At 33.4% G+C, this 12,256-nt stretch overlaps 1 pseudogene; it reads left to right on the plus strand.

The window, feature by feature from the left end:
- Positions 1 to 1,683: 1,683 nt before the first annotated feature.
- LOC123947062 lies at positions 1,684 to 2,621 on the plus strand (annotated as a pseudogene).
- Positions 2,622 to 12,256: the final 9,635 nt, after the last annotated feature.

Here is a 12,256-nt window from a genome sequence, read left to right on the forward strand (position 1 = left end):
TTATATATATTGACACTACTGTGCTTTTGCTAAACTCATTTATTTTTTTGTTTAAATTCAATAAGCCAACTTATAGTCCATCATTATTTTCATATGTAATGTTCAATAACTTATCAGTTTTGTATAACACCCAGTGATCATCACATTTTGTGCCCCCCTGAATGCACATCACCCAATTAACCACTCATTTATTCAAGGATTATCTTGTAGGTCATTTAGGATTCTTTATCAACCCAATCCTGTTATCAAAGGAAGATGATTTAACTCCTATCTTCCTAATCAAAATGTGATCTTTTTCTCACCTTGTTTTGTAGGTTAGGAACTCCAACACATTGTTGAACATGAGCTATGAAGTAGTCATCCTTGCGTAGATCATGATTTTAGAGGAGAGCTTGCAGGCTTTTCTTCTTATATTTGATATAACCTGAAGTTTCATTTATAACTAGGTTTAAAACTATGTTTTTAACTAGGTGTCCTTTATCACATTGAGACCATTTTCTCTGCTTCTACTTTAATGAGAAATTATCAGCATAAACAAGTACTGAATTTTGTCAAATTTTTTTTTTCCTGAGGGGCACTTGTGTGGCTCAGTTGATTGATTAATCTGTGCCATTATATTTGAAGTGAAGTGTTCAAATACAACACCTAGGTGGGACATTTTTAAAAAACACATTCTAATAATCTCTGTCTTCAACCAATGATGTATGTTTTGATCACTTATACAATGTTAGCTTTTATGTCTGGACTTTTGTTAATCATTTTGTTACTTGATTTTTGTTTGTTCTCCTTGTTCTTTCTTTTGTTTCCCATTTCCTGTCTTAAAATTAGCAATCCTAGTGTTTCATTTTACTTTATATAATGTGTTTTTGACTATACCATTTCTTAAAAGATTGTGTGTGAATTATAGTATACATATATATATATATATATATATATATATATATATATAGTAAACATTTTACTGTTTACATGTTTCACAGTAAACATTTCACTTAGAATTAATTTTTACCACTGGAGGTAGAATATAGGAAATGTATTACTCTCTAGGACCCTTCACTCTTTCCTTTTTTTATTGCAGATACAATTATATTATGTTTATATGCATCAGAAGTTCCACCAGATAATGTTATAATTTTTGCTTTCAACAATCAGTTTTATGAAAGGATTTGTATAGAATTGGTGTTTTTGTTTGTCCTGAATGTTTAGTAGAAATCTGCAATCAAGCCATCTGAGCCTGAAGTTCTCTTGATAGGATGACTTAACTATGTATTTGTTCACTTTAATAGATACAGGGCGGTATGGGTTAAGATATTTCATCTTTTATTAGCTTTGGTCAATTGTATCTGTCAAAGAATTCATTTATTTCATTTCAGTTGCCAAATCTACTCTGCAGATGTTTTCAAAATATTTCATTTGATTCTTCTTAATATCTGTATAATCTCTAATGATGTTATTGCTCTTATTCCTGATAAATCTTTTCTTTTCTTTTTTTCCAACTCAGTCCCACAACATTTTTATCAATTGTTATTTATCCCTTCTAAGAATCAGCTCTTGATTCCTTTCAACTTCTCTCTTGCTTTATTGTTTTCTGTTTCTTCGCATTTCCCTTGTTTCCTTTCTTCTGTTTAGATAATTTCTCTTTGACTTTTTACATGTAGATTGCCTAAAACATCAAAAGTAGCAATGAGAAATCACACAGCAGTAACAACATTCATTTTGCTGGGACTTACAGAGGACCCCCAGCTGCAAGTTTTCCTTTTTATGTTCCTATTTCTCACCTATGTGCTGAGTATTACTGGAAATCTGACCATTATTATTCTGACATTCATGGACTCTCATCTTAAAACTCCTATGTATTTTTTTCTTCGAAATTTCTCCATCTTAGAAATATCATTCACCACAGTATGTATTCCCAGATTCCTGTACAGTATATCAACAGGAGACAAAACCATTACTTATAATGCTTGTGCTAGTCAAATATTTTTTATTGGGCTTTTTGGGGCCACAGAATTTTTTCTCCTGTTAGCCATGTCCTATGACCGCTATGTGGCCATCTGCAAACCCCTTCATTATGTGACCATCATGAACAACAAAGTCTATACCATTCTCATCCTCTGCTGCTGGATCTCTGGACTGATGATCATTATCACACCCCTCGGTATGGGCCTCCAGCTGGAATTCTGTGACTCCAGCGCTATTGACCATTTTGGCTGTGATGCATCTCCTCTTTTTAAGATTTCATGCTCAGATACTTGGTTTATAGAGCAGATGGTTATAATCTGTGCAGTGTTGACATTCATTTTACTCTGATAGGTGTCATTCTTTCCTACACATTTATCATCAGGACAATTCTAAGATTCCCTTCTGCTTCTCAAAGGAAAAAAGCTTTCTCTACCTGTTCTTCTCACATGATTGTTGTTACCATCACATATGGCAGTTGTATTTTCATCTACGTCAAGCCTTCCGCCAAAGAAGAAGTGGACATCAATAAAGGAGTATCGGTGCTCACCACATCTGTTGCCCCTTTGCTGAACCCTTTCATTTATACTTTGAGGAACAAGCAAGTGAAACAAGCTTTCAGTGACACAATCAAAAAAATTGCACTTCTCTTACACAAGTAAGAACACATGGAATTTGAAAACTCAATGAGAGCAATGACTTGTTCCATAGCATTTTTTTTTCCTGGAAGTCCTAACTAGTTCACTAAGGTTAACTAACCTCAAAATCGTTTAAATCTTGATTTTTGAACCTACCTGAAACAAATAATTTCTTTCTCTCTTTAATCTCAATCAAACTGTTTCCTCCATTAAAGGAACATGAGAATTTGTTTCCAAAAAATAAAATCCTCTCTCATCTCTCACTAAGCTTTTCTTTATTATTCAAAAAGAAAATATATAACATATTAAATATAGTGTCTGTGGGTACATGAAATTTTTAGATCAATACTTTTTCTAAACTCTTTTAATTTGCACATATAAATGTGCCAAAAGAAACACGTGAAATATGGGAAAAATATATCATCTTTGTTTTAAGATATTAATAAGATGAGCTTTAAAATAAACTCAAAATGGGCATATTAAGTAAAATTGAAATATAATCAAAGTAAGAAAATAAATACCAGGAATGTGGAAACAAATATGATACACAAAAGATATAAGGAAACCAGAATATTTAGATTTTCTTAAAGAAACAGAAAAATTTAAACCACACCTGCTTGACAATAGCATGCAAACATTCATACATGCATGCACAATCACAAAGAATGAAACAGAATTAAAAATAAAAGGACTTTTGCTTCCAGCTGTGTCAGCGTAATTACTTTGAGCCCATGTTTTTTGCTTTAAATCATCATAAAACTGAATCAAATTTAAGAAGAAATTTGATAACAAGAAGCTCAAAAACAGATCTTTCTATAAAAGGAATAGTCAAAAAAATATGTCCACAATTAGCACTCGCTCAGTCCACAGTATGAGATAGAGACTAAGCTCAAAATGATTGTCTCTCGAGCTTGAGTTGGCAAAGATCAAGTCAGCTGCACTGGTCAGTAAGCTCAGGTCAGTACTGTATTGACCTGGGATATGGGCAGAGGTTATTCATTTATGCCTTGGCTGAGGAATTGACTGAACACTTGCAGGTTTACCAGTGATAAAGCTGAGAGTTCAACAGAGATAGTAGAGGCCAACCAGTCTGCAGCCTTGCAGTTTGGGCCCAGAGAAAGAGAAGAGACCTTGTTAACATCTCTCCAAACCACAGCCTTCTAGCTAGACAGCAGGAAAGCCCTTAGGAGTACCTGCAGAGTAAGGACTACATTATAGAACAAGAGTCAGAAAATGAAGGTCTGAGGGTAAAATCTATCTACCATTGGTTCAAGTAAATAAAGTTTTATTGAAACATGCCCATTCCTACTCATCTCCATATTGTCTATGGCTGCTTTTAATGTCAGAGTTGAGTAGCTTAACAGAGACTTCATGTCCCAAAAAGCCAAAAACGTTTACTACATAGTCTTTTTTTTTCCCTTTTTATTAATTTTTTCAGCGTAACAGTATTCATTCTTTTTGCACAACACCCAGTGCTCCATGCAAAACGTGCCCTCCCCATCACCCACCACCTGTTCCCCCAACCTCCCACCCCTGACCCTTCAAAACCCTCAGGTTGTTTTTCAGAGTCCATAGTCTCTTATGGTTCGCCTCCCCTCCCCAATGTCCATAGCCCGCTCCCCCTCTCCCAATCCCACCTCCCCCCAGCAACCCCCAGTTTGTTTTGTGAGATTAAGAGTCATTTATGGTTTGTCTCCCTCCCAATCCCATCTTGTTTCATTTATTCTTCTCCTATCCCCCTACCCCCCCCATGTTGTTTCTCCATGTCCTCATATCAGGAAGATCATATGATAGTTGTCTTTCTCCGATTGACTTATTTCACTAAGCATGATACGCTCTAGTTCCATCCACGTCATCGCAAATGGCAAGATTTCATTTCTTTTGATGGCTGCAGAGTATTCCATTGTGTATATATACCACATCTTCTTGATCCATTCATCTGTTGATGGACATCTAGGTTCTTTCCATAGTCTGGCTATTGTAGACATTGCTGCTATAAACATTCGGGTACACGTGCCCCTTCGGATCACGATGTTTGTATCTTTAGGGTAAATACCCAGTAGTGCAATTGCTGGGTCATAGGGTAGTTCTATTTTCAACATTTTGAGGAACCTCCATGCTGTTTTCCAAAGTGGTTGGACCAGCTTGCATTCCCACCAACAGTGGAGGAGGGTTCCCCTTTCTCCACATCCTCTCCAGCATCTGTCATTTCCTGACTTGTTAATTTTAGCCATTCTGACTGGTGTGAGGTGATATCTCATTGTGGTTTTGATTTGTATTTCCCTGATGCCGAGTGACGTGGAGCACTTTTTCATGTGTCTGTTGGCCATCTAAAATTTATATGGAACCAGAAAAGACCTCGAATAGCCAAAGGAATATTAAAGAATAAAGCCAAAGTTGGTGGCATCACAATTCCGGACTTCAAGCTCTATTACAAAGCTGTCATCATCAAGACAGCATGGTACTGGCACAAAAACAGACACATAGACCAGTGGAACAGAATAGAGAGCCCAGAAATCGACCCTCAACTCTATGGTCAACTAATCTTCGACAAAGCAGGAAAGAATGTCCAATGGAAAAAAGACAGCCTCTTCAATAAATGGTGATGGGAAAATTGGACAGCCACATGCAGAAAAATGAAATTGGACCACTTCCTTACACCACACACGAAAATAGACTCCAAATGGATGAAGGACCTCAATGTGTGAAAGGAATCCATCAAAATCCTTGAGGAGAACGCAGGCAGCAACCTCTTCGACCTCAGCCGCAGCAACATCTTCCTAGGAACAACGGCAAAGGCAAGGGAAGCAAGGGCGAAAATGAACTATTGGGATTTCATCAAGATCAAAAGCTTTTGCACAGCAAAGGAAACAGTTAACAAAACCAAAAGACAGCTGACAGAATGGGAGAAGATATTTGCAAACGACATATCAGATAAAGGGCTAGTATCCAAAATCTATAAGGAACTTAGCAAACTCAACACCCAAAGAACAAACAATCCAATCAAGAAATGGGCAGAGGACATGAACAGACATTTCTGCAAAGAAGACATCCAGATGGCCAACAGATACTACATAGTCTTTTACAGTAAAAGTTTGCTCATCTCTGGTATAGAATCTACTTTTCCATTTTTACAGTTTTGTATCATTTGGGAAGAAATAATGAGAGGCAAGTTGCTAAACAGATACATTGTCTTCATCTACCAAGATGTCTCCAGAGAGTAATTTTAATCTTGGCCAACCTGAAGAATTGAATTAGTCCATCCCTCTACAATCTTCCCTCTTGTCCATGACTATACATCAAAACAGATTTTGAAAGAATGAAAATTTGGGGAAGCCTGTCTAGATATCACACAACTCAAGTTAAAACAACATCAGTATTTTATAACAAATTGGAAATCCACTTGTTTGTCATTTAATAGAAAATTTTGTTCACCCCACCAATTCCTATAAATCTCAAATATCACCTCAACTGTTGGAAAAATACTTTACTCCCGAACCCCAAATTGTATATGTGCAATTCAAATTCAAGCCACAGTAGTATATTTCCTAGGGCTACTGATTTTGAAGTAAGGAGATCCATGTGATTTGTCCATCATTTGGCTTAAGTATGTGCCTTAAGTGTAAGGCACCCTCCCTAAATTTGGATAGACTCTCAAGTGCTGTTTGGCTGAGTCATTCCAACTACAGCTTACCCAGCAACCATATAAAAGTAGCCTATCATTTTTTGCCCAAAGCCACATTAACTGAAGAGACCATCCAAGATGAAAATTATTGAGACTAGTTCTTCTTAAGTACTACTGGAAATTTTAACTTTTTTAAAAATCGAGTACATTTACTAATCCTTAAGTTGTATCTTGTCTCATGTATATAAAAACATCTGTTTTATCCTAGGAATTTAGATATTGGAACTGTTTCAAAATTAAAATAAAATTCAATATTATAGTCTGAAGATTAAGATTATTGAAAGCTGACATTTGATTCTCCCTCACTAACAAAATATTAACATTTCTAATTTTATACTTTATAAACCAAAATAGATAATAGCACATTTTTATTATATACATTGACCTTCTATTTATTGGTTTAATGTAGCTAGTTTAGGGTATGAACTTTAAAAAAAGAGGGGAATAACCAACTAATCTGTTCATAAAGACTACTTGGAAACTTTGTAATCAAAAAGGTTCAGATTGGAAGATATGAATTGACTGGTTATATTTATTACACATAGTTTATTTTTGCCTGTTTTTAAACAGGTAGGTGTTCTAGAACGTTTGATTGCTAATGAGTGAGGAACTGGTTACAGACAAATTCCTGTTCTCTGGTTTGTAAGTTAATCTGATATTCTTTTTTAATATAAAGGAAAACACCCATTGTGCTATGCAAATTAAAGTAGAATTTAATACAAGACCATACTGGCAGTATTAAGAACATAAAATGTTAAATCACTAAATTGTACACATGAAACTAATATTACACTGCATGTTAACTAATTGGAATTTAAATAAAAACGAAAAGAAAGAAAAAGGAAGAAAGACAGAAAGAAAGATAGGAAAGAAGGAAGGAAGGAAGAAAGAAAGGAAGGAAGGAAGGAAGGAAGGAAGGAAGGAAGAAAGAAAGAAAGAAAGAAAGAGTATAACGTAAAGATTTGTTCAAAGAGTAAAATTCTTAGCTTTATCTGGTACCCTAAGATGCACCAAACCCATTGAAATCCATCAGGATTTCATAAAAAGAACTGACAATTTAGGCACATAAAAAAGTCATAAGATCATACAAAAAAATAATAAAAGAGAGAAATGCAATTATTTTTATGGAAAACAATTCATTATTATAAACAGTATAGGATTCCTTATTAATAGCTAGAGAAAATGATGCTATACATCTAAAGCATAAGTGCAATAGGATTTAAACTCTGGAACAGAGATATAGTGGCAAATTATGTAATTGGGGATAAATGTATTTCAAATTATTACCTCAAAAGAAAAGAAATCTTCTTCATCTGAAAATATATTATATTTCCCACTCCTAGGATTCATGTGTCTAATACGTTTGAAAACCAGAACTAGCAAGGCGAGGTAAAAACAGTTGAAAAAATGCTTCTATTCATTAAGAAGATATAAAATTTCTAAATTTTGTACACTTTATCATATAACTTGAGAATATAAAAGTCACATAGGACAAAATGGAAAAATCCATAATCATAATGGGTGATTTAACATTTTATCTCAGCATTGCATAGAGCAAACTGATCTAAGCATTAGTATGACACAGAAGTCTAAACAACTCATGCACCAAACTAGACCTAATCATCAGAATGAAATATTTTGCAAAAAACCCTGAAAACTGCACACTAATTTTAAAAGAAAAAGTGTTTATAAAATTGAAGTTATGAGTAAGCTATCAATATGAAGATACACTGAAAATCTCAAATATATTCAGAAACTAAATAGCATACACCTTAAAAGCCTTTCTGTAAAAAAGGAACTCAAAATGGAAATTAGAAAATATTTTGTATTCTATTATATGAATACAAAGCCTGTGTGATACAGATAAACGTGTGCTTGGAAAGAAATATATAGTTTAGGTATTTGTATTTTAAAAAAGAAGAAACACTAAAATCAGTGATCTAAATATCCATTTTAAGAAATAAGAAAAAGTACAAATTCAACCAAAAAATTGTGGAAGAGTGTATAATAGCAAAAACTAAATATATGGAAATAATTTTTCAGTAAAGGAAATCACTAATACCAAGGGTTGAGAAGAATTCTTATTCTGATGTTTTGGGTTTGAGTATTCTAGATTTGATTATTAAGTATGATTGTTTTATAAGACTTTTTTTTATCCTTGTTTATCTTTAACCTAGTTGCTCTATCCATTTGTGAAAATAGAGTATTGAAGTCTCCAATTATTATTGTTGAACTGTCTATTCCTCTTTTCATTTGTCAGTTTTTGCTTTATGTATTTTGAAGCTCCGTTGTTAGGTTCATATATGTTTTAAATTTATCTTTTTTACTCTTTCACTTTCAACTTATTTATGTTTTTGAATCTATTATGTATCTTCTGTATACAGTATAAAGTGGTACTTTTTTTTTTCATTACTCCATACTGAAATCCTCTGCCTTTTTAATTGGATAGTTGGATCCATTCAAATATAATGTTATTATTGATATAGTTGGATATACCTCTACCACTTTCTTTTTTGCTCTTTATATGTATAACATACTCTTTCCTATTCCATTTCTCTTTCAATGCTTCCTTTTGCATTAAGTGAATATTTCCTGTTTTAACATTTTAATTCTTTTAATGATGCTTTAACTATATTTTCACTATAGTTATCTTATATAACTTTATTCTCTTTCATTTTGAAGTTTATTATGTTGATGAATGCACAACTATGTATATGGTTTAAAAACCACTGAATTCTGATCATATGATTTCACTCATTCATATGTGGAATTTAAGAAACAAAAATGATGAATATAGGGGAAGGGAAGAAAAAATAAAATAGGTTAAAAACAGAGAGGGTGACAAACCATAAGAGACTCTTAACTGTAGAGAACAAACTGAGGGCTGCTGGATGGGAGGTGGGGGGTGCGATGGGGTAACTGGGTTGATGGGCATTAAGGAGGGCACTTGATGTAATGAGCACTCGGTGTTACTTGCAACTGATGAAGCACTAAATTCTACCCTGAAATGAATAATACAATATATGCTAACTAAATTGAATTTAAATAAAACCAAAAAAATGAACAAATTAAAAAGCTGAAGTTGTAAGGACAAAAACCCACTGAATTGCATAGAACTGCATACTTCTCCAGGCAATTATGCCAAGTTCAAAAGCCAATCCCATCATTCATATACACTATTGACTTGCTTATATATACCAAAATTACAAAATTACAGAATTTTACAAATTACAGAATTTTTAAAATTGTAATTGTAAATTACAGAATTACAACATTACAAAATTAATGAATGGCAGTGATAGAAGACCTAAGGGAATGGAGGCTTGAGTGGCCAAAAAAGAGCAAAATGAGGGATACTGTGATAATGAAATTTTCCTGCACTTAGGTTGCGTGGTTGCCTATGTCCTGGTTGTGAGATTGTATCTCATAAGATGTGACCATTGCAAGAAACTGGGTAAAGCATGCATGAGTTCTCTCTGTTACTTATTACAAGTGCATATGTACTTATAGTTATATCAAATAAAACTTTTAATTAAAAAAAGAAAAAGTCTATCATACCAAAATCAAGAAGAAAATATATGTGCTTGAATGATCATAGAAATACCATTTATAATAGCATGAAACTGAAAACTAAACAAAGGCAGAAAAGCAGTATAGTATGGATATATAAAATATAGTTAATTTACATAAAAGAAATTATAAAGCAATAAGAATGAATGGTCTACAATCACATGCAATAATACAGGACAATCTCTCTATCTCATACTGACTGAAAAGAGTCAGACATAAAATGTTTCATGTTACATGACTCCAGTAATATAAATACAAAAACATGGATAATCTATATTATTACCAATCATGGCTGTGATTTTCCTGGCAGTAGATATGAAAGAGTGAGTAGTTGGATGTTCAATAATTATCTGACTAAGTAAGCACTAGGGAAATATTCCAGGTGATGGTACTGTTCTGTTCTGTTGTTGCTAGGTATCTATATAAAGTTCAGTTAATGAAAATTCATTGTAATGTGCAGTTAAAATATGTGCATTTTTATGTATTGTTCCTTTATAAAATCTTCTAAATTTTTAACGTAAAAAATTAAAACAAAAATGAAAAATCAAGTTCTTACATCCAATTGCCTTAGAAGAGAAGCCAGGCATTTGCTTTGTTTTAATATCATTGTTGTGCTTCTTTATATATTTAATGCTACAGTTATGCTTCTATGTTTCTAGGGAAATGGTCCCACTACTGTATGTATTTTCGTGTGTGTCAGAGTTCAATAAAAGGTCCATTACCAGCATTTATACAATAATCATAAAGAACCCTCTTGCTTTTTTTATTTCACTTTATTCTTATGTACCCATAGCATATTCACCAAATATGATAGAAGTCATTGGTAGTTTAAAAATTACAGGGTATCCTATCTTCATGTCTAGAAAAGATCAGGCCATCAACTTTTCCATAATCCATTTTTGGTATTCATTTGCCTCACTGCCAGTGTTTACTTTTCCTTAATCTACTAAATGCAAAGAACTTATTTCCTAACTTTACAATGGGAAAAAATATTTAGTGATTTTATCTGAAGAAAACATGTTTAAGATCTCTGCATTGTCAGGGCTTCGTGAATGGGGGTTTCTGAAAACACATAGTCACTGTACTTATATATCTCTACTAAAAATGATGGGAATTAAAGAGGGCATGTGATATGATGAACACTGAGTGTTATATTCAACTAATAAGTCATTGAACATTATATCAACAACTAATGATGTACTATACCATGGCTAATCGAATTTAAATTTTAAAAATTTTAAAAACGAAAAAAATCTTCCACTTTGACCTTTACTTGCACAAGGGACCTAAAGACATTTTTGGTGAAATTCTCAACAGAAGCTATGAATTACTATCAGAAAACTAAGTATGACACTTTAAATATTTAAGTTTGAAAATTTTTAGGAAGAAAAACAATGATGAAATAACTCAAGGTTAGAGTAGCACCCAATTTGGGGTGTATTTTGTGTTTATCCTTTAATCTTTGTGTAGAAATAATTTGCAAATTTCATAAAGTGAATTCACAGTACTTTTAAACTATTTTTCAATGGTACAGACCTAGAAATAAGTTACATTCATGAGCACAGTTGGCTTTACATTTTAGTAAATATAAGATTATCAGAATTAGCTTTCTTCCTACTGCCTTACCCTCAAAAAATTTATATTAGTAAAAAGAAGAAAAAAAACAAAACCCATTAGCTCAAGTTTTTATTTAAAGGTTTCAACATAAGGACAACTAAAGAACACCGTTATTAACTTAGTAAGAAGGTTGAAGATTTCCAGGGAAGATTTTTGAAAAGGCTTAACAAAGGTCAGTATTTCACTGATAAGTGTTTGCCACTCAAATTCTCAGTAAGTATGGGTAAATTAGGGTAGTGTTAATCATGGAACGGAATGCAGGGATTGTAAGCCTGAAGCTATGGGTTAGCAGCTATTGGTCAGACAATTTGGACTGAGCAAAGAAATGGGGAGGAACACGTGGGAATAAAATCTTGCAAGGGTGAGTGGAAATTCTTCAGTCCTTCAGTAGATATATAGACAATAGCAATAAGAGGTCAAGTATCTGAACTTTTACCAAAAGAAAATGAAGGATTGGAATTACACACAGCAAATCATTCATCAGACAGTAAAACTTTGAGGGTCAGATTTTCCTCTATTTCCTCCCACTAATCACTGTGAGTCCTTGGATGTTGAGGAGATTCAGGAGATTGCCGAAGAGATGATGAATGGAATGGAGAGACAATGCTATTCTACAGCACAAATTGGCATTTTGATCATTCTTTGAGGGTTTCAGCAATAAATTTGAGGGTATAATTATATTGACATACAGTCTTATCCTTAAATCAAGTCCAAAACACCCTTTTTGATCATGCTTATAAATCCTAGGGCTATCATGAGTTATGGTCTTCCGAAAGGAAAATCTACA

Source organism: Meles meles, chromosome 7 (genome assembly GCF_922984935.1).
Source record: "Meles meles chromosome 7, mMelMel3.1 paternal haplotype, whole genome shotgun sequence".
In the NCBI taxonomy this organism is placed as follows: Eukaryota; Metazoa; Chordata; class Mammalia; order Carnivora; family Mustelidae; genus Meles; species Meles meles.